The sequence below is a fragment of the Ictidomys tridecemlineatus genome, chromosome 3 (assembly GCF_052094955.1).
Source record: "Ictidomys tridecemlineatus isolate mIctTri1 chromosome 3, mIctTri1.hap1, whole genome shotgun sequence".
NCBI classification, from domain to species: Eukaryota; Metazoa; Chordata; class Mammalia; order Rodentia; family Sciuridae; genus Ictidomys; species Ictidomys tridecemlineatus.
In genome coordinates, this window is record NC_135479.1 from 38,328,928 (window position 1) to 38,353,145 (window position 24,218).

At 41.2% G+C, this 24,218-nt stretch overlaps 1 protein-coding gene and 1 long non-coding RNA gene across 2 annotated transcripts in view; one reads left to right on the plus strand and one right to left on the minus strand.

Moving 5' to 3' along the window:
- Positions 1 to 24,218, plus strand: part of Asic2 (acid sensing ion channel subunit 2) — a 1,042,689-nt gene that overhangs the window by 34,648 nt on the left and 983,823 nt on the right. The window lies entirely within an intron of this gene.
- On the minus strand, positions 20,529 to 23,425 carry LOC144376109 (uncharacterized). The gene is made up of 2 exons (XR_013436200.1): positions 23,290 to 23,425; positions 20,529 to 22,421 (listed from the first exon to the last, which is right to left on the minus strand). It is a non-coding gene; the product is annotated as an uncharacterized LOC144376109 (long non-coding RNA).

Sequence of the window (24,218 nt, forward strand, 5' to 3'; positions counted from 1 at the left end):
TTTGGGGACCAAGACTGGGAAGAGGATGGAGGCGGCTTCCAGGATGAACCTTTTTCTGAGGCTGTCAGACGTCTGTCTTGGCACACCTCTCCACGCCCTAACACGGACCGTGGAATGGGCAGAAGGAGAAGTGTCCCCAACACGGTACCCCTGGGGAGGTCACTTGGCTGTCAGTACAGTGGACACCGTCTGGACAGGACAGATTCCTGTCCATGCTCAAGGTCACTTTCGACTGTCCCAGATTTTGAAGTTTGGACAGAGCAGCCCCCATTCCTTGGGTGGAAACCACACAATCTCCACCCTGCACGAGAGATGTGTAGAGACGTCGGGACAGTAGCTGCACGGGGGAGAGCTGGCTCGGCAGCTCTCAGCACAGTGGCCAAAGGCCTCAGCCTCCAGACCAGATGGTCTTGCTCTGTTTCCTGACCCTGACCAGCCTTGGCTCCAGGATGGGGGACCTGGTCAGAGACCCATCAGCAAACCATCACAAATCCATCTCATATCCGGGGGAAGACAGCCAGATGCACATCCTGCTGACAGTGGCCAGGAGCCTGATGTGAGTGTCCAACGGGCAGTGCATTAGGACTGCGTTCTGTCAGCCTTGATGGAATGTTCTGGAAGACGTCTAGATGTAGGGTGTTGTAGGAAATTGGCGCCTCTTTGTCTGCTCCGCACACACAAAGGGAGAAAGAAAAAGGAATAGTATGCTATTAACAATAAAAGGTTTCTTTTGTATGTTCCTACCATGTGTGGCACTGCTCTGAGCCTCTTAAATACATTCGCTCATTTAATCTTCAAGTAACACTGTAAGGTGGGTATTATCAGTATCTTTCTTCTATGCGTAGGAAAGCTGAGGCTTAGGAATATTAAGTAAACTGCCCCAGATCCATTACAGTCTTCTAGTGGCCAGGGAAGATATGAACCCAGGGCTATTAATCCAATAGTGTATGTTCTTAATCATTCATGCTGGGAACCCTCTCCATGGCACCCACAAGTGGCCCAGAAGAGCTGTAACCCACTGCTGAGGAAAAAGAGCCCTGAAACTGTATGGGAATCTCCAAGGTCCTGACTCAGAGATTGCCCTGGTCAAAGTCATTCAAGGGCACTGCCGAGCTGATTTTTCTTTCTGAGACCTGGGTAACATGATGTTCTTAAGGCTGATGGCAGATTTGCTGTTATTTATAGAACTTGCCTGCAACCTGGCTCCTCTTCCTCTTCTGCTCTCAATCCTGGTTAATAATGACATGATCCAGTGGATCTGATCTCCAGAACCAGAAGCCTGAGTCATCCTTAGCTCCTCCCTCCCTCTTTAGGATCCCACCCACGTGTTGCCGTTCATCACCAGAGTCTTGCCAGCTCTGTTTAAGAAATATATATCTTGAAGCCAGCGTCTGTCCCCTCCACCTGTATGGCTGCCGTTTGAGTCCAGGACTTTAGCATCTTTTATTTGGGTGTTTGCCGTCATTTTTCTTTAGATAAAGCTTCCTAACAGTCTGGACCCAATTTCCCTAGTTACCTCTTCTGTGGCTGTATCCTGCTAGCCCTGTGTTTCAGGTTCTCTTGTTTCTTAAAATCATGGGTCCAACCGTGACCCCCAGGCTTTTTTTTGCTAGCCTATAGGTGAGACCTGCTAGCAATCATCACAAGCATCACGGAGCATAGCATCTTCAAGTCCCATCCTAAGGAGAGGACGAGGGAGAGGGCGAGGGAGAGAGCTCAGCAGCTATCTCAGAGCCTTCATGAAAACCACTTGGTAAGAAATAAAAGCAAATGTCACCATCAGCATCTCTGACAATATCTGCCTAGGACCGAAGATGTCTTTAACATCTCAGCAGACCCCCTCCTAGAAGGAATCACATCCTTTATGTGCCCACGCTGAGCTGTCAATCACTGAGGGCAGGCTTTTACCCAGAGCAGGCTTCTCCAATGAGGATGGAGACCCTCGTTGAGGAGGGCAAATGTAGTATGAGTACATTTGCAGGGACTTGTAAGGTTTTCTCTGTTACCCGTCTTCACCATCAGAACCATAAGGAGAGGGAGACGTCATTACGTCTGCATGCAGACAGTAAAACAGAGACTTGGAGAGAGAGATTTATCTGACACTGCACAGACTGTTAGGACAAGGATTCAGACTGCATTTACTGTGGGAAGTTCTCCACCTCATCTGCTGAATCAGGGTGGAGGATATAGGTCTTTGGAGAGGGAAGGGTCCCAAGGTCAAATCATTTATTCTGTGACCTTGTTACTGTTCTCTGTACTCTCAACACTTTAATTCCAGGTGGCCTTGGTACTGGCCTCTGATGCTGCCCATCTGAAAATAGATATTTTGCCATTCTTCCTCTCCTTCCTTGGGTTTGTATCTCTAGTTTTGGGGTTCAACATCCGTACAAGTGGATTTCATCAGCCTTCACCCATTGGCTCCTGCTGAAGATGTTCTATGTGTTGGGAACATGTCTTTATGAATATAGCTCTTGTACAGTATGAGCTACATTGATAAACTAGAGATACCTGTGTAAGGCAGTGCTGGTGCAAGTTACAGCTGAAAGCTGGTACATTTTCAACTTTTTAAAAACTAGATGGCACATTCTGCAAGGAACATGTCCAGATGAGGGAAAGCAGCATAAGGACAGAACCTAGGAACAGAGTCTTCTGAGGAATATTTGAAAGAATTGAAAATATCAACCTGGAAAGACCGACAATATTTGAGTAGTTCTAAGTAAGATTAGAATAGGAATTAAGGTGAGAAAAGATGGCTAGCCAAGGGATCAATCAATCAATCAATCAATAAAAAACAACTTATCTTCAACATCTATTGAGAACCTACTGTTCTCCATACTTAGCTCTCAAGTTAATATGAAATGGCTTCTTTGAGTGATAGGCAGCTTCTAGACACAGGAAGAGCCCAAACAGGGGCATAGACTTCTGGTACTAACTGGAGGATTGGAGGTGAGTGTACAGCATCTCCACATTTCCAAAGCCCTGTAAAGACAGATCCGGTTGTTTAACACCGGACACTGCTTGCTCTGTTGAGAGATGGATGGGTTAACACAGTGCATGACTGTGGTATCCACTAGTGACAGAGTCAGGGGTGCAATGGGGTGCCCAAGGTAGTAGCTGTTCTTCATGCTCCAAGAGAACTAAATGACAAGAATTCTGTAACAGAAGCAGAATGGATTTGGCTCAAATTCCTGTATGACCCGCCAGGGGACTGACTGACTGGTGGTTGAAATGATCACTAGGGGGAACATGGTTTCTTTCCTTGAAATCTCTAGGGTGCCCATTTCTACGAGACAATAAACACAGGGGTACACTGTGCTCAATAGACAGGGCGCTCGTGTATAACATCAGAGTCGGACAGAATTATTCCAATTGTCCCATACAAATGACTTTAAATTCAAATTGCCCGGTTCTCTGTGGGACCTCTTTGCCCTGCTTTCTAAATATTTTGTCTTCCCTTGTCTCTAGGTCTCGGCCAACCCCAGCAGCTTCCTCAGGAGCCATGGGTGTGATGTGCCTCTTTGTTTGGCTCATAGGCTGGACCTGTCACCCACTTCTCAGGATGCCACTTAACCCTCACTTGCCTGGACACAGGGATCCCATTCTGCAGGAAAGAATGATGTTAGGTACTGGGCACTGGGCTAGCTGAAGTCTGTGCCTGGTTCACTTTTAAACCCCCCCACCAAAATCTTTTCTATAGCTGAGAACCTAGAAAGTTAAGAAAGTTGCCAAATATACACAACAAGCGAGTGGTAGTGAGCTGTCTCCTTCCTTCCTTCCTTCCTTCCCCTCACCAGATCGGTTGCTCTTCCTCTTCCTTAAGAAGGACTCTCCTGTGCAGAAGGCTCCCTCCCGCCTTCACCGCCCTCCCCAGAGCTTCCCTGCTTGGTTCAGAGCAGGGCGAATGGTCTCTTCCTCATTGGTGAATGACAGATCTGCCTCCTTTGGCAATGAGCCCAAAGTACCACCCTTTAAAACCTTTTTTTTTTCTTTTTTTTCTAATCTGGGCACCAGGTTGGTTTCATTCAGCTTGGTGCAGACAAGAAGGAGCCGACAGCTTGGACAAGTGCACTGCCGGTTTCTTCTTGATTTGAGAGCATCTGCCCGAGGGAATCCTGTGTTCTGAGGAGCCTCCTGAGCAAGCTTCACAGGCGAATGAGAACATCCATCTTCTGGTTATGTTTTTCCCGTCTCCTCAGGGCTCATAGTTCTGAGACTGTAGTAAGTGCTCAACAAACGGGTGATGGGTGTTTAAATGCGAGTCTGGTACCTCCGAGTTCCTCATCTTTCAAGGGATAAGGATGATGATAACTTCCTAGCAGGTGGCAAGTACCAAATGAGGGAGCTCGTTTTATTCTGATGTGGCTGAGACTCAGTAAGTCCTGATGATATTATTCTTTGTGCCCCCTACTCTCTCCCCACATCCCTTACCCCTCGCTTTGGGCCATGGCTGGGAACAGGGAGGTCCTATCCTTGGAGGGGCACACTGTTCCCTCCAGCCAAGGGGTCACCACCCCTGCTCACTCCGGGGGCCTATTGCTCAGAGCCCAGGGGAAGATTCAACAGCTGAGATGCTTGGACCTCAGTACCATTCATCACCGGGAGCCCGTCTGTGCTTGCCTAGCCCCTGGCGAAGGTGTTTCCTTGGGAATGCCTTCCACTCTCTCTAATTCCCCAATCTACTTGAACCTACATTTGATTCTGGGAATAGGCCTTAGAGAGCACAGCTGCCCAGCCACAAGACCGCGGCAACTTTAGTAGGTCCCATCCTCTACCCTTAACAATATGGAAGCCAGGGGAATCATCCCTCAACGTCCCCACGGACACAAGCTTACATACAGCGTCTTATAGAGTAAGGACATTCATCCTCTCTGGCTTCAGGGAGCATCACTGCTCAGCTGTAACAAGGTCTTATCTTGTACATACCCAGACAGAGCAGCGAAGGGTGAGTGTCACATGCCGGTTTCACTGCAGAGCCCAGGGATTAATGTGGACTATATTCCGTGTTGGAGAAGCATCAGATCTGAGGCTGGTTTGAGCTATGAGGCAGGTAAGGAGCGAATGTTCCTTATTCGCCCACCTCCCTCGGCTGCCGCGTGAACACACATGCATGTGGAGGATGACAAGTTGCTTCCTGTTAGGTTTGACCTTGCATCTGAAAACATATGGGAAAAAAAATGGGAGGTGGTGAACGTTGGAGATAGACAATCCTATTTATTTATTTCATGAAATTTTCAGGTTTTTTTTTTCAATTAATAAATTGGTCATGGTGGGCCCGGTATTCATAGGTGCTTTAAATTTATTTAACTTGCACTTTGACCCCTGTGAAGATAGATAGTATACTTATCACCCTTTTACAGAAGAAAAAGAGTGGAGCTCAGAGATTACATGTAAGTTGCTCAGTTTCACAAATTGAGAATAAGGACAAGCTAGCATTACAGTTTTTATCTGAATGTATTTTTCTTTCCGCCCAAACTAGTGCCCTTTCTTCAAATACAACTTCATAATGATAAAGGCTATTTTAGGAAATCACCTTTTAGTTACTAATATCTGTCCTAAAAGGCCTTTTATTTTCCGAGTTTCCTCAAACCCTGTTTCATATGGATATGCATTTTAATGCAGTTCTAATCATTACACAGAAATACTTTCATATCCTATTCTCTTGACTTAATGATGTATCATCTGCTTTCCCTAATATTGCTAAAGAATCTTTGAAATTCATTTATAAGATGGGAAAAAAATAATCCATTTAGGTTAATTTCCCATAACTTACTAGAACATTCTATCAGGAGGCACTTTGCTATTTGTCTTATTTTTTGCCATGATGAATAATGCTCTTACAAAATACTGTAGTGAAGATGTTCCTACACAGAAATCCTTCCCCCCAGGCAGTATTTTGTAGGAGAAGAGAGAGGGAATTGGAATCAGACAGACCCAGTGCAAGTTCCTCTGCATAATAATGGTGCAGCATCAGATAAGTCACTTAGCCATTGTTCTAATTTCCTCTCTTATAAAGTGAGAACAAGAGTATGTGTCAGAGGTTTGATGTATGGAATTAGTAACAGAACGGCATTTGTAGCTCTTTGATTTATAGGCTGAAGAGTGGATATGAGAGATATGCAGTAACTTTTAGCCCTACTTTTCTCTTTGGGAAGCCCTGTAAGTTGGATGTCAGAGTGGGTACACTTTGGTAAGTTTGATACCTGCTGCAAAATTTCTTATTAGAAGAGTTAAAGTACCTTATGCTGCTGTCAGCAATGTACGGAAGAACCATCTCCACAAGCTCCCAAGCACAGTGATTTTTTTCCTCCTCCTCCTCCTCCTCCTCCTCCTCCTCCTCTTCTTCAACTATAAGCTCTAGCTTTATAGTTGTACATAGTAGTTGTACTACTTACTGAATTCATCCCTACAAACTCATACATGCTCATGCCCCTAATTTTGCAAAGGTAACGCCATAGGAACACAAATAAGCCCCATGCTCTCTAATTATGAAAATACTGGATTATGTGGCCACAAAAATGTAACAAAGTTTTTGAAAGGCAGAGAGACTGATTAGTGGCCGTTGAGGCTTACAGGTAAGCCCTGTCTGACTAATCAAATCCCCATGAACGGAGTGACTGATGGGATATCAAGATCTATTCTTGACAGGAAACATCATCTGACCTGAGCCTGGGTGCCTGGTAGACATTGCAAAACCTGCTTAACTGATTTTTTTTTTAAAGGAGGACTTGTCATCTGATAAGGAGGCTTAACAAGATCCTCTCCCAAATTGGATTTGACATATGCCTGGCACTCGGGCAGCTGAGCCCTCCCTCCCCAGCCAGCTCTCTGCAGCTACAGCCCTGGGCAGTGGGGCTTTGTCTTGTTGGCTGCTGACACAGCTGCTAATCCCAGGCTAATGAGCAATCCCCAGGCGAGACAGAGGCAATGTGAGGCCAGGGGAGGAGAGGGGGTAGTGGGCAACTTATGTACAAGGTAGGAAGAGCTCCGTTTCTCAGGGCAACCAGAGAAGGCAATTCCCCCAGAGTTTTTCCTGGTATGACTTGGACTAATGCCCTGGGTCCTATCCTAATCTGGGCAAGGTCTTTGGCAGGATGCCAGAGAGCATGAAGTAGTGATGGTTGGGACTGACTTATATGCCACACTCACATGCCCACATCTTAAGATGAGTAAGATTGGAGACTGTCTTTTCTAGATGTCTCTTTAAGGTTGTCCTTGATTTTTATTCATTTTATTTTGATTTTACTTAAAGGAAAAAAAAATGGGTGCAAGGGATATATTGAAAGTAATCTACCTTGGATATTATGTTTATGTGGAATTGGCTCTGAAAATCTCAGGCCAAGATGTGAATTTTTAAAATATTATCTGCTCATCACACACACACAGTATGCAAAAATGAATTCAAACATCTACCCAGTGATAAAATCTATATAGCTATATAGTATCAGGATAGATAAATGATAGATAGATGCATACATATGTATATAAATAGGAAAGTTCTTTTCAGTAGACTCATGTTCTCATGTTTAATCCATTACAGCTCTGAGGTCTTGGGTAAGTCACTAAATGCATCCAAGTTTTCATTTCTCAACCTAAAGAAATGAGAGTGAAATGTATATATCAAAAAGTCCTCAAGGAAGAAGCCTGGATGGCTGATGAATATGTGAAAATTACAGGTTTACACAACAGTGAGGTTCCATTTAAATCCTGTCTGACAGCAAGTGTGATGTGTGTGCATTTGTGTGTGTGTAAATTTACCATGAGAAAAAATGTGAATCAACAGGACCTCTCATCCACTGTTGATGAAAGTGTAAATTGGAAAAGAACTACTTTTGTTTTGAGTCAGGAAAGTGAATGGTTATATAGATAGATGAATCTCCTACCCTAAGATCCAGAAATTTCACTTTTAAGTCTTCCTTGGAACATGCATGCACGTAGGACAAATGCATAGGAGTGTATATTTTGACCTTGCTTTACATATAAAAATTGTAAATTTCCCAAATTATAATCCACAGCAGAGTGTAAAAGTAGGTTTTGGTAGATGTCCACTGTGCAAATGAAGGAATGAGAGCCATAGGTGTGGTCACTATGAGCAATCTTCAAAATCCCAAAAGATGAACAGAAAACAAAAGATCAGTCTGCAGAGGTTGTCAGAAAGGTCAAAAAGACAAAACTCCACTTCATGTTGTCCACAAGAAACCCACTTTAAATAAGTCAACATAGACATTGAAAAAAGGCAAAATGGGTAGAAAATAAAAAGGATAAAAAATTCCATATAACCTTGTAGGGGCAAGGTATAGAGGCTAAAATATTATCAGACAAATTGTCTTTCAAGATAAACAGTATTAGAGATGACAAGAACAGATTTTAATATGTAGGGGTCGATAAATCAGGTGCAGATGGCAATTACAGGTGTGTATGCTTCAAACACAGAGGTTCAAAATATAATGAAGAAAAAGGTAACAGAGTTAAATGGGAAAACAGATCCATCCAAAATTATAGTTGAAGATGTTAGTAGCCCTCATAGTCCCTGATAAAACAACCAGTCGATCAGCAATGATATAGAAGATCATGATGACCCCATAAACCATCTCGCCCTGACATTTACAAAAAACTATAAGTAGTGTGTAGTCTTTACAAGTGTACAAGGACTGTTCATCAAGGTACACCATTCATAGCACATAAATGTCACTAAGCAGGTTGAAATGCCTATCAAAATTTTGAAATCTCACCGAGTAATATTCTCTGACAATGGCATAATTAATTTGGAAATCAATTAATAAATGTTTGGAAATTATACTACACATCTCTAAATAATCTATGGGTCAAGTTACAAAGCACAAGGAAACACTTGCCTAGCATGCAGGTGGCCCTGGAGTCAATCCGCAGCACTGCAAAGCAAAGCAAAGCAAAGCAAAACAGCCACAGTAAAAAAAATCACAAGGAGAAGATAACATATTTCAAGCTCTATGATAAAGACAGTTCAGTATATCACAATTTGTTGGAGTATATCCAACTAAATAAATATATGCACTCACATGTCATTTGTTGTAGCATCATTTAAAATTGCAAAAAATAAAAATTAAATTGTCTAAAAGTTCAAGCAGAGAAGATGGGTTGAAAAAGCTATGGCATGTTCCCTCAAAGGAGGACCATGCAGTTGTTGAAAATAAACAAGGAAGGTCTTTCTGAATGAATGCAGGGTGATTCCAAAGAGATAAAAGTGAAAAAAGCAAAAAATCATATGAGCACATGTGTAAGAAAAAAAAGTAAGAAAACATACACGTTTGCCTATCATACAAAAATAGGAAAGATAAACTAAAAAACAATTAAATTGAATACCTGCAAGGTGTGTTTGAGGGGTGGTCCAATGGGATGGAAAGGTATGTGAAGGAGGGACACTTTTCTAATTAGAATTTTTCCAATACTTGACTTTCAGACACATACTAATAAAATGCCAAAACGTGTCAAAAATTAATTTAAAAATGATGCAAAGGAAGGAGAACCCTAAAACTGAAAGCAGGCTGACAAATGAACCTAATTTTATTTCAAATTAATACTGTAAATAGCCTGAAGGGAATGAAGAAAGAACTATGGTCTAAGTATCTTTAGATACAATATATAAGTTCCTCTAATCTTGGGACAGAGTGGAGTTGTGATGAGGGAGAATTGAAAATACTTACTAAGCTCTTTTTAGTAAATGTGCTTGTCCTAGTGGTGTAAGTAAAACCAATTCTGAATCTGTTTTCTATGTATTATAAGGTTAAACAGAAGGAGTCGATGTGTTGATGGTATCAAGGGCCAGGTTTTCTCATCTTGAAACAAGAAAAACAAATCTATGATATGAGGTGGAAAGAAGTCAAGCAAGAATTCTATAGAGGAAGGATTGGAATTGGAAATATTTCTAAAATGTGTATTTGTGTGTGTGTGAGTGTGTGTAAGTGTGCGTGCATGCATGCATATGTAGGTTTGTGGTGTATTCATGTTTGTGAACACATGTATGCATGGACTTCCTAGTTCTTTTGTTGGAAAGGGACAAGACTGCACTCCATTCCTCATGTAAAGAAATGAGGGCTTTTCAGAGCCATGGTTCATGCCAGGACTGGAGCTAGGTGAGTAAAAGAGATGAGTCTGGAACATCTTGCTAAGCAAAAAAAATAAGGAAGTGCTAAAAAAAAATGTGTGAAGATGTCACAAGGACTCAAGAGCCAGATATAAAAAGAGTTCCAACTGATGAAATTTGAGACAATTTGAGCACCAGAATAATTAAGGATAGTAGTGAATGATAAAACATGGGGGGAAATAGGAATCCATCAATCAATACTCACCATCTAGAGATTTGATATATAAATTAGATACAAAGATAGATTGGTGCACAGATAGATAGACAAGATAGATACGGCAGAAGAAAGACTTCCATTAAGGGGGAGAGAGAAGATGGCGGCGAAGGGAGTGCATCACCCCAGTGCGCCGCATCACTGAGCCAGTGAAAGAAGATATGAAACGGCTGAAGGATATCTTGTTGGGAATTTCCAGTGAAATTGAGGCGCTACAGAATCTAATAGACAGGTTTCCATCGTGCGAGGTTCGGCAGTGGGAGCTCCATTTCTCCGCACGGAGGGTCGCATAGCCTGATCGCTCCGCGGCGGGTTGTCTGTGGCGCGCGCTGGGGATCGGCAGGGTGCCGGAGCGGGAGAACAGCGAGGAGAGGGAGAACAGCGATACGGATTCGGGGGGGCCCCTGCCAGTGATACATCGGCAGCGCTTGGTGCGGAGTTCCGGCTTGAGACAGAGGAGAGAAGCGGCGGTTCCAGTCACCGGTCTAACCACGGAGGACGGCGGCCTCCATCTTGGAGAGATGCTGTAATCATCCCATTGTTCTGCTGATCTTAGCTCATTCAGCTACGGAACAGGTGAATTCAGGCTGGTATTTGCCTTCGTCTAGCAGACAGATTTCTTGCTCAGGATCGGGACTAGGGATCCTGTGGAGAATACTCTTGAAGGCTCGTGCCTGGCAAGGCGTGCGCCGGGCACTGAGCAGCAGGACTTGGGTTCCCGGGACTTGGGTTCCCGGGGCTAACCAGGCCCAGGTCTGAGGAATCTGCGGAGACTGCCTGTGAAGGCGAGCTCCGAGTGGAGCGTGCGCTGAGCTTGGGGCGACTGGGTTCTGACTCCCGGGACAGTTTTGGCCTGGGGCTGGGGAACCCCGGGGTCGCTCGCTGGAGCTAGCTCCCAGCGGAGAGAGTGTATCTAGATCGGAAAGGCGGGGTTCTTGCTACCTAAGCTGCTTTGGCCCAAGGCTAGGGAACCAGCGGTGACTGCTTCTCGGCCAGGGTCCTGCTGGGTGCTGTGGGGGCAGAGTGGAGCTTCCACCTGCGCCCAGAGCAGGCCAAGTGACCCGCCGGCGTGGTACCATGAAACCCCAAATGCAGCTGGTGCTGAAGAGAGAAGCCGCCCACGCCTAGAATAGGACCAGCGACCCACTGGCAAGACAGGCCAGGTAGCTTGCCAACGTGGTGGACACGTAACACTGAGGCAGTCGCGTCACACTGGTTGGAGTGGGGGTGGAGCAGGGTCGCCGCCCGGGTCCGGAGGGGACTCAGCGACCCGTTGGAGAGGTAGTCAGGTACCCCCATTGGGAGTGGGGGCTGTGCAGAACTGCGACCCACCCGCCTAGAGGTCTGCCAGCGTGGTAGACACGTCACACCAATTGGAGTGGGGGCACAGCAGAGCCGCCACCCACATCCAGATCAGGACCAACGACCCCAGGGCGTGGTAGTTACGTTACCACAATTGGAGTGGGGTCAGAGCAGAACAGCCACCAGTGCCTGCAGTGGGGGCAGACCTGCGACCAATTAGCGTGGTAGACAGACCACCCTAATTAGGGGAGGAGCACAGCCACTACCCGCCCTGCAAGGGAGACTTCCCAACTATACAAGAGCAATATAAATAAATAGGAGGTAAATTTCAAAAACACAACAGTTGCACCAAGCAGAAAGAAACGCGAGCAGTATGAAAAGACAAGGAAAGAAAGGACCACAAGCAATGCAGGTCAACTCAACTTTAGAAGAGGTAATAGCTGCAACAGACGGAATGTCAGATAAAGAGTACAGGATATATATGCTTCAGATGATCTGGAGTCTCAAGGAAGACATGAGACAGCAAAATCAGACAATGAAAGATCACATTGACAAACAAATCCAGGAAGTAAAAGATCAATTTCACAGGGAGATAGAGGTAATAAAAAACAAACAAATTGAAATCCTAGAAATGCAGGAATCATTAAACCAACTTAAAAACTCAATTGAGAATACTACCAGCAGATTAGATCACTTAGAAGAGAGAACATCAGACAATGAAGACAAAGTATTTCAACTGGAAAAGAACATAGACAGCTCAGCAAGTCTGCTAAGAAACCATGAGCAGAACATCCAAGAATTATGGGACAATATCAAAAGACCAAATTTAAGAGTCATTGGGATACAGGAAGGCACAGAGCTCCAAACTAAAGGAATAAACAGACTATTCAGTGAGATTATACAAGAAAACTTCCCAGACTTGAAGAATGAGACAGAATCACAAATCCTAGAAGCCTACAGGACGCCGAATGTGCAAAATCATAAGAGATCCACACCTAGACACATTATAATGAAGATGTCCAACATACAGAATAAGGAGAGAATTTTAAAAGCTGCAAGAGAAAGAAAGCAGATTACATTTAGGGGCAAACCAATCAGGATAACAGCTGATCTCTCAACACAGACCCTGAAAGCTAGAAGATCCTGGAATAACATATTTCAAACACTGAAAGAAAATGGGTTCCAACCAAGAATCGTGTATCCGGCGAAATTAAGCTTCAGGATAGAAGATGAAATTAAAACCTTCCATGATAAACAAAAGTTAAAAGAATTCGCAGCTAGAAAACCATCTCTTCAAAAAATCCTTGGCAAAACATTACAGGAAGAGGAAATGGAAAATAACACTGAAAACCAACAATGGGAGATAGGACAGTAAAGGGGGAAAAATAGTCAAAGAGGATAACAAATCAGGTTTAGAAACATCAATAAACAAATATGGCTAGAAGAACAAATCATATCTCAATAATAACCCTAAATGTTAATGGCTTAAATTCACCAATTAAGAGACACAGGCTAGTAGAATGGATCACAAAAGAAGACCCAACAATATGCTGCCTACAGGAGACGCATTTGATAGAAAAAGATATTCATAGACTGAAGGTGAAAGGTTGGGAAAAATCATACCACTCATATGGAATGCGGAAACAAGCAGGAGTGTCCATACTCATATCTAATAAAATAGATTTCAAACCAAAGTTAATCAAAAGGGATAAAGAAGGACACTTCATACTGCTCAAGGGAACCATACACCAACAAGACATAACAATCATAAATATATATGCCCCAAATAATGGTGCGGCTGTGTTTATCAAGCAAACTCTCCTCAAGTTCAAGAGTCTAATAGACCACCATACAATAATCATGGGAGACTTCAACACACCTCTCTCACCACTGGACAGATCTTACAAACAAAAGTTAAATAAAGAAACTATAGAACTCAATAACACAATTAACAACCTAGACTTAATTGACATATATAGACTATACCACCCCAAATCAAGTAGTTACACTTTTTTCTCAGCAGCACATGGAACCTTCTCAAAAATAGACCATATATTATGTCACAGGGCAACTCTTAGACAATATAAAGGGGTAGAGATAATACCATGCATCTTATCTGATCATAATGGAATAAAACTGAAAATCAACGATAAAAGAATGAAGGAAAAATCAAGCATCACTTGGAGAATGAACAATAGGTTGCTGAATGATCAATGGGTTTTAGAAGACATCAAGGAGGAAATTAAAAAATTCCTAGAGTTAAATGAAAACACAGACACAACATATCGGAATCTATGGGACACATTGAAAGCAGTTCTAAGAGGAAAATTCATTGCTTGGAGTTCATTCCTCAAAAAAAGAAAAAACCAACAAATAAATGATCTCATACTTCATCTCAAAATCCTAGAAAAAGAAGAGCAAAACAACAGCAAAAGAAGTAGAAGGCAAGAAATAATTAAAATCAGAGCTGAAATAAATGAAATTGAAACAAAAGAAACAATTGAAAAAATTGACAGGACTAAAAGTTGGTTCTTTGAAAAAATAAATAAAATTGACAGACCCTTAGCCATGCTAACGAAGAGAAGAAGAGAGAGAACTCAAATTACTAACATACGGGATGAAAAAGGTAATATCACAACAGACACTTCAGAAATACAGAAGATAATCAGAAATTATTTTGAATCCTTATATTCCAATAAAATAGAAGATAGTGAAGGCATAGATAAATTCCTTAAGTCTTATGACCTGCCCAGATTGAGTCAGGAGGATATAGACAACCTAAACAGACCAATAACAATAGAGGAAATAGAAGAAACCATCAAAAGATTACCAACTAAGAAAAGCCCAGGACCGGATGGGTATACAGCAGAGTTTTACAAAACCTTTAAAGAGGAACTAACACCAATACTTTTCAAGCTATTTCAGGAAATAGAAAAAGAGGGAGAACTTCCAAATTCATTCTACGAGGCCAACATCACCCTGATTCCGAAACCAGACAAAGACACTTCAAAGAAAGAAAACTACAGACCAATATCTCTAATGAACCTTGACGCAAAAATCCTCAATAAAATTCTGGCAAATCAGATTCAAATACATATCAAAAAAATTATACATCATGATCAAGTAGGATTCATCCCTGGGATGCAAGGCTGGTTCAATATACGGAAATCAATAAATGTTATTCACCACATCAATAGACTTAAAAATAAGAACCATATGATCATCTCGATAGATGCAGAAAAAGCATTCGACAAAGTACAGCATCCCTTTATGTTCAAAACTCTAGAAAAATTAGGGATAACTGGAACATACCTCAACATTGTAAAAGCAATCTACGATAAGCCACAGGCCAGCATCATTCTGAATGGAGAAAAATTGAAGGCATTCCCTCTAAGATCTGGTACAAGACAGGGATGCCCTCTCTCACCACTTCTGTTCAACATAGTCCTCGAAACACTGGCCAGAGCAATTAGACAGACGAAAGAAATTAAAGGCATAAAAATAGGAAAAGAAGAACTTAAATTATCACTATTTGCAGATGATATGATCCTATACCTAGCAGACCCAAAAGGGTCTACAAAGAAGCTATTAGAGCTAATAAATGAATTCAGCAAAGTGGCAGGATATAAGATCAACACGCATAAATCAAAGGCATTCCTGTATATCAGTGACAAATCCTCTGAAACGGAAATGAGGACAACTACTCCATTCACAATATCCCCCCAAAAAATAAAATACTTGGGAATCAACCTAACAAAAGAGGTGAAAGATTTATATAATGAAAATTACAGAACCCTAAAGAAAGATATAGAAGAAGACCTTAGAAGATGGAAAAATATACCCTGCTCATGGATAGGTAGAACTAACATCATCAAAATGGCGATATTACCAAAAGTTCTCTATAAGTTCAATGCAATGCCAATCAAAATCCCAATGGAATTTCTTGTAGAAATAGATAAAAGAATCATGAAATTCATATGGAATAATAAAAGACCCAGAATAGCAAAAACAATGCTAAGCAGGAAGAGTGAATCAGGCGGTATAGCGATACCAGACTTCAAACTATACTACAGAGCAATAGTAACAAAAACAGCATGGTACTGGTACCAAAACAGGTGGGTGGACCAATGGTACAGAATAGAGGACACAGAAACCAATCCACAAAACTACAACTATCTTATATTTGATAAAGGGGCTAAAAGCATGCAATGGAGGAAGGATAGCATCTTCAACAAATGGTTTTGGGAAAACTGGAAATCCATTTGCATCAAAATGAATCTGAACCCCTATCTCTCGCCATGCACAAAAGTTAACTCAAAATGGATTAAGGAGCTTGATATTAAATCAGAGACACGGCATCTGATAGAAGAAAAAGTTGGTTATGATCTACATACTGTGGGATCGGGCCCCAAATTCCTCAATAGGACACCCATAGCGCAAGAGTTAACAACTAGAATCAACAAATGGGACTTACTCAAACTAAAAAGTTTTTTCTCAGCAAAAGAAACAATAAGAGAGATAAACAGGGAGCCTACATCCTGGGAACAAATCTTTAATCCACACACTTCAGATAGAGCCCTAATAACCAGAATATACAAAGAACTCAAAAAATTAGACAATAAGATAACAAATAACCCAATCAATAAATGGGCCAAGGACCTGAACAGACAGTTCTCAGAGGAGGACATACAATCAATCAATAAGTACATGAAAAAATGCTCACCATCGCTAGCAGTTAGAGAAATGCAAATCAAAACTACCCTAAGATACCACCTCACTCCAGTAAGATTGGCAGCCATTAGGAAGTCAAACAACAATAAGTGCTGGAGAGGATGCGGGGAAAAGGGCACTCTTGTTCATTGCTGGTGGGACTGCAAATTGGTGCAGCCAATTTGGAAAGCAGTATGGAGATTTCTTGGAAAGCTGGGAATGGAACCACCATTTGACCCAGCTATTCCCCTTCTCGGTCTATTCCCTAAAGACCTAATAAGAGCATGTTACAGAGACACTGCTACAACGATGTTCATAGCAGCACAATTCACTATAGCAAGATTATGGAATCAGCCTAGATGCCCTTCAATAGATGAATGGATAAAAAAAATGTGGCATTTATACACAATGGAGTATTACTCTGCATTAAGGAACGACAAAATCATAGAATTTGGAGGGAAATGGATGGCATTAGAGCAGATTATGCTAAGTGAAGCTAGTCAATCGTTAAAAAACAAATACCAAATGACCCCTTTGATATAAGGGGAGTAAACAAGGACAGGGTAAGGACGAAGAGCTTGAGAAGAAGATTTACATTAAACAGGGATGAGAAAAGGGGAGGGGAGGGGAAGGGAGGGGAGGGGGGGATAGTAGAGAATAGGACAGACAGCAGAATACATCAGACACTAGAAAGGCAATATGTCAATCAATGGAAGGGTAACTGATGTGAAACAGCAATCTGTATACAGGGTAAAGTTGGGAGTTCATAACCCACTTGAATCAAACTGTGAAAGATGATGTATTAAGAACTGTGTAATGTTTTGAACGACCAACAATAAAAAAAAAAAAAAAGACTTCCATTAAGAAGGCGGAGGGCTGACTGGTCAATATGGAGGGGATGCTAAAGTTGGGAAGTTATTTTGCAACTATCCTGGTAAACATGCATTAGGCAAGAATCATTAGTGGGTGCTAAGTACAGAAGCGGTGGATTTTGATAAGAGAAAGATATGTTTTTAAAGCATCTTTCACATACCTATTATAAATTGAAAATAAAAAAATCAATAACTTTATACTGAAAAAAAATGGTAACACCTTGATCAAATGATCAAATTAACATCACCAATGGGGTCAGATGGACATGCATCTCCAGATTGATATTCTCAAAGTATATTCCTGAATCTACTTAGAAAGAAACATTAGACAACCCAAAATGGATAACTTTTATTAGATGGTAGAAAGGTTATAGTCTTCAAAATGTTATTGACATAAAAGGGAAGGCTTGGAAACACTCTAGATTATCTAAGGTCAAGTCAACTTGACAACCAGAAAGAAACTTGTACTACAGGAGAGAAAGATGCTATAGAGGACATTATTAAGCGAATTGATAAAATTGAAATATATTTGATAAAAATATAGCATATATATAAATGTATGAATTTGAGAATTGGTTATGTAAGGAAGTATTCTTTCTCCTGGAATACACGCTATTTAGTGGTAAAGATCCATGATGTATGTTTGTAAATGACCTTCAAATATTTCGGAAAACACCCACGTGAGCACCCACACACAGAATTCAAGTAAAGGGTGAGAGGAATATTAAGAAAGGTGAATCCATACAAAGAATACTTGAATGTCTTTGGTACTATTTTAATTTTATAAGTCTTTATCGTTATTTATTTTTGCAATTTCTAATTAATATCCAAATAAATAGGCGAATGTTTACTTTGAAAAGAGAGGTACAAAATTAACCAGTTTCCAGCATGAAAGCCAGAAAGAAAAGCAAACTAATCGAACATAAACAAAGAAGATGGGAGGAAATAATAAGGACAAGAACAGAAACAAAAAACAAAATAATAAAACAGAAAAACAAGAAAGGCAAAACTTATTTTTTGAAAAGATTAGTAAATTTTGTGAACCCTTAGATAGAAGGAGGAGCAATTTATTTATAATGTCATAACGGGAATTAAGGAGTGTCACTGCAGATCCTATAGACATTAAAAGGATTAAAAAGAAAATGTTATGAAAAACCTACAACAAATTCTACAATTCTACAGATAAAATGAGCATCTTCCTTGAAAACTGAACTCTCTCCAAAGTCAAATCAACTTGACAACCAGAAAGAATCTTGTACTACAGGAGAGAAAGATGCTATAGAGGACATTATTAAGTGAATTGATAAAATTGAAATATATTTGATAAAAATATAGATAAAATACAAATATATAAAAATAACATCTCTCGTGGAAATTCCAAATAACTCTATACCCATGAAGGAATTTGAATTTTTTAATCACAGTGTTCTGACTAATGAACCTCAGGTTCCAATGGTTTTGCCTGTGAATAAGAACATTTAAGAAAGACATAGCACCACCACACAAAAATCTTCCAAAGTACAGAGGAAGACAAAAAATGCGTATGCTTTAACCCATTTTATGAGTTAACATTTGATATCAAACCATATAAAGATGTTATGAGAAAATATTCCTCACTAACATAGATGCAAAACTTTTTAATGAAATAGTGCTAAGTATTCAGAAACATATAAAAAGGACATTATGTCCTTCCCTCTTAAAAGTTAGTCCCAGGGATACAAGTTTGGTTCCACATTCCAAGATTTATTTGTGTAGAAGAATCATATGCTCATCTTAAGGAAAGGGGCAAAAGACTTTGAACAATATCCAGTGCTTGTTCATGATCAATACTCTTGGTTTACTCTTGCAGATATCCTCTATCAAATGAAAATCCTCAAAGCATCTACAAAGTCCCCATAGCTGATACTTAATAGTGAGAAACTGAATGTTTTACCCCATTCCCTGTTTGATAAGGCAATAAAAAGCATAAAAATTCAAAAGAAAGAACCTCATTAATGGATTATTAATTAACAATTATTTGCACAAACTTTTTAATTTGAATTCACAGTGCAACATATTGTAATAAAATTCGAAGGAATGAACAAAGAAGGCTTCTTCTCTACAACCATTTAAATAAGTTTATCAATATCTTAGGATACAGTATGTATGAGCAAACTCTGTTGTTCTACATATTGACAGAAAACAATGGGCAAATAAAATTGAAATTTTATTCAGAATGTCATAAAATATAAAATGTTTAGTGATCATTTAACCAAAGAGATGCAAATCCTCTATATTGGAAATAACAAAATATTGCTGAGAAAAACTTTAAAAAACCGAAATAAATTGAGAGGTGTACTATATTTGTGCGCTAGAAACTTCAGTATTGTAAAAATGTTAAATGTCACAAAGCTATCTATAATTCAACATATTTCAAACACAAATTGCAAAAAGCCTTTTGAAAGGAGAAACAGATAATTCTAAATTTTACATGAAAATGCAAATGACCTAGAATAGCCGGAACAATCTCAAAAAAGAAGAACAAAGCTGGAGGACTCAAATTACTTGACTTCAAGACTTAACAAAAAGCTACAGTAATTAAGAGAGTTGGATATTGGCATAAGGACAGACATATCAATCAATAGAACAGATCTGAGAGTACATGAATAGTTGCACATGTTTATGGTGCATTAATTTTTTCACTAAAGTGACAAAGTAATTCAGAAGAGAAACTTCCACCAACTAAGCTCAGACAACTACGTCTCTGAGTGGGGGAGAAATGAGCCCAATCCCTGACCTCACACCACACCACACTTCATTAGATGTGCATCTTACGTCTAGATATAGAAACTGAAATTATACAGCTTTTAGAAGGACACGGGAGGAATATCTTCACAGAGTAGACAAAGTTCTAAGAGAAAATTTAGAAAGCACAGACAAAATTAAAAACAAATCAGGTTTCATAAAAATTAAAACCAGCAAAAACTTTAGTTAACAAAAGATATCATCATAAAAAAAAATGTGTAGACAGACTTGGAGAAAATGTTTCCAAAACAAATTTATGAAAAAAAGACTTCTATTCAGAACATACGAAGAACAATTGTAACCCCAAAATAAAATACAAACGCAATCGAAATGGTCAATAGTCATAAACTATTAAATATCCCCTCCCAAAACAGTGAAGGGCACTTGGGATGCTCATAACTCACGGGTGAAAATGTGAAAGGCACCATCACTTGGGGCAGCATTTGGTAATTTCTTATAAAGTTAGAATGTACCTACCCTTGGACACAGAAAGCCCACTTCATTATTCAAAAGAAACATGAACAAGTGTCCTTAATAAGTGCTTTATGAAAATGTTCAGAGCGACTTTCTTCACTCTCGCCAAGAACTGGGAACAGTCCAAATGTTCATCAACAGGAGAAAGAAGAAATGAACTGACTACATTCATACGGTGGAACTCTACTTAGCAGACAACATGGATGAATCCAGGATAGAATGCTAAATCCTCTCCCCGTAACACAAATGACTATACACTGTATGAGTCTATGTATATGACAATATACATAGAATCTAAGGTGAAAAGAGCAAAGCCTTGGCTTCCCATGTGTAGGAGAGTGGGGAATGGAAGAGAACTTCAGTAGAAGAGAAAATTTTCTGTAGAGAAGGGAGTGTTCTCTATCATGATATGGGCAGGGACATGCGATTATTATTATTATTTTAAGAAAAGCATACAATTCAGATTCATACATTTAAGTGCTTGCAATATTTATCGAGACCTAGAATCACAAACTACAATTATCCAAAGATGGGAGGTAGTGGGTGCGTCAGTATAGGTGAGTCAGGTATGGCTGCATGTCCGCAGTTGTTGGAGTTCATTATACAATTCTGATTCCTTGTATACATTTGAATTTTTCTAAAATCAAACGATTTCCTTACAAAAGCAAGCTGCAGAAGATGTACAATATGGTATCATTTATATATGAAGCTTAAAAACAAGTATACAGAAATATGTGTTGTTTATAGGTATACAGTTGTAAATGCTAAAAAATAGAAATCATAAACATCAGATTTGAGATTAGTGGTTACCATGGGATGGTGTGAAAGGAAGAGTTTGAAGTGCTTCAAAATATTTAATTTAACTCATTAAGTTATCCTCTGTGCAATTTTAGTCTGAAATGTTGTATTAAAGATATGGGAACCATCAGAGATACTGGGCTTGATGTTGAGGATGAGTGTGTTTGCTACTATGGCAGATGGAATTATAATTCCTGTCCTGCTGAACTTTCAGGTGAACAATTAATACAATGGTTGTAAAAAAAAAAAAAGTATTGCTCTCGTTTGGATCTGGAATGTCCCCCAACAGCCTATGTATCAAAGGCTTGCTCCCTAGCTTGTTGCTATTGGGGGGTGGTGGATTCTTTAAGAGGTGGGGCCTGGTGGGAGATCTTTAGGTCATTGGGGGTGTGTCTTAGAAGGGGATAGTGGGGCCTCAGCCCCTTCTTCATCTTTGAGGTGCGTGCCTTTGCTCTGTCATACACTTCTATCATGATGTTCTAGCAATGCAACAACCAGTCAGGCACTGAAATCTCTAAAATTATGAGTCAAAATAAACTTTTTTCTTTGTATAAGATGATCATCTCAGATATTTGACATAGTAATGGAAAGCGAACACAGTGCTGCATTAATCGCAAAGCAAAATCAAATGCAGAGACTTTTGGGGAAAGACAGAGGGGCATCCAGACCTCTATAGCTCTCAGCAGTGTTTTACCAATGCTGCCTTAATGGTCCTGTGCGAGATCTCCGAAGGAAGGACCAGGCCTTGTAGGTCTAGGTGTCTCTGATACTTAATGCCTGGCACACTTGGGAAGCTCTGGAGCTGTTTATGGAACGAATGAATGAGCAGTGCTTCTCGGGGGACAGCTAGAAGATGTTAGGATTGTTTGACAAGTAATTACAAGAACGAATGTGAACTGCATTTTGGGGCATCTTAAAAGGCCTCTGTCAGAATGAGCTCATTTAATTTTGAACCACTGATAAAAGCAATGATCAAAAAGTAAATTCCTTCTCCAAGGTCACACCACTAGTACTAGAAGCCATTTGTTCCCATAGCCCTCATCTTTGTCTTCAAAACCCCACATCTTCTTATGATCCAAAGGGAGTTTGGAGGCAGAGTCCTGACAGCGGGGGGCAGACATGGTTTCCCCAGGTGTTCCTGAGATACCTGGGAATAGAAAAGAAGACAGTTTCCAGGAAGAGGAGATTTCAAGTTAGGGGGAGAAGTGGACAACGGAGACTACCATGAGGACAGATGGGAGCCCTGAGCCCTCATGCGACTTAGGCGATCCAGGTCTCTTAGGGAGAGAGCCACCTCTTCTGGGAGTGTCCTGTCTCCTGTGTTGAGGAATCTCTTCTGGGCAGTCAGCCATCCTAAGGGGGCTGAAAGCTCCTCTGGGCTGAGGTTGACAGTCTGGAGACGACTGAGCTGGATAAACAGATCCTGCCCTGCTCCCGTTGCCAAGCGGAATGAATACAATGTGTTTTAATAATGAATGAGTGATTAATAGCAACTGCTTTGAAGAATTATGATGTGACGAGCCTCCCCGTGCCACGGAGCCGGGTATAAATGATGCCGGAATGCATAATCGGGACGTTAGCATCTGTTACCAACCGCATTATAAACCAGGCTCCATAATGCTGCTTATCCACACCTCGCTGACATGTTATTATAGCACCTCTCTTGAGGATGGATTAGGGGGGAAATGTAATACCTATTAATCACCAATTGATAAAACGGAGAAGAAGAATGTTAAATTAAAGTACTGTTACACGTGTCTCTTCCCTCCTCCTCTTCTTGCTCTTGAGCTCCCCCCACCCCACTGACTTTGGCCGTCTGCAGGGACAGTGCATTTCCTGCTCTGAGGGGTGACAGAATGTGGTCTTGTCAGAGATCAGCCTTGCAAAGCAGGTGGGAGTCCCTGGAAGTATATGGGTCCATTCAGCTTCCCCATCACTTTCCAAATAAAACCCAGGTCCCTCACATGACATGCCTGTGGGATTTGGCCGCTGTGTGCCCTGCCGGTCACACTTACCATGTATCCTCCCCTCCACTGTGTGCTCCAAGTCGCACGGAACTCTCTGTGGCCCCCAGAACGTGACAAGCTCTTTCCTGGAGGTGGCTTTCTAAAGCGTCGCCCTCCCTCCTCTGCCAGGCTAATCCGCTCATCCTCTCAGCTGCAGCTCTGTGACGCTTCCCCCATCAGGTTCGCCCGCCTCCCCCTCCCCTTGTTTTTGCCATCGGGGCTTGTAGCACATGGGATATGTGGAAAGTCCTTATTAGCCATCTCCTCCATCAACCCAGAGCCTCAGAATTTGTCTTACCCAGAAAACAGCCCTTAGTAGGGCCACAGGATGATGATGATGATGATGATGATGACTAATTGTTCATTCCTTTTCTCTCTTGCCCTCCTCTATTCTTAGTCATAGGTATTTTATCAAAGTAGGAAGGAGGGGTAGGCGATGGAAGCCATGCTTCCTGTGTGGTGCAGTCCACACCCAACGTCCCCTAACAAACCATATCCCTCCATCTGCATATCATTGCTGAGCTCCTCCTCTGCCTTCTAGGGTGGTGAGTAAGGTAGCTGAACCCCTGTTTCTGTGGAGCTGGGGAATTTTCCAGGAGGGAGCATCATGGCTTGTGAGCAGTTCGCCTCCTGGGATCTTCCCCTTGGCACCTCCTCCTCATTCTTCGGACCCAGCCCACGTGCCACAATCCTTAAGTAAGCCTTCTGTACCCATCCAAGGCAAAGTTATGGTGTTTCCCTGATTCCAAGTGCAATAGTCCCCACTTTTGCTTTTTTTCCCCCAAATTGAGGATTTGCAGTCTTGGTGTCAGAAGCACAGTGCATTCATGGAATATGGTCAAGTCTCCTTTCTCTGCAAGCTCTTGTTGAGCCATTAGGTGCCTCACTGTCAAGCTGTCTCTGGGTTAGAGGAACAGGAAGTGCCTGGGAGCTGTGCT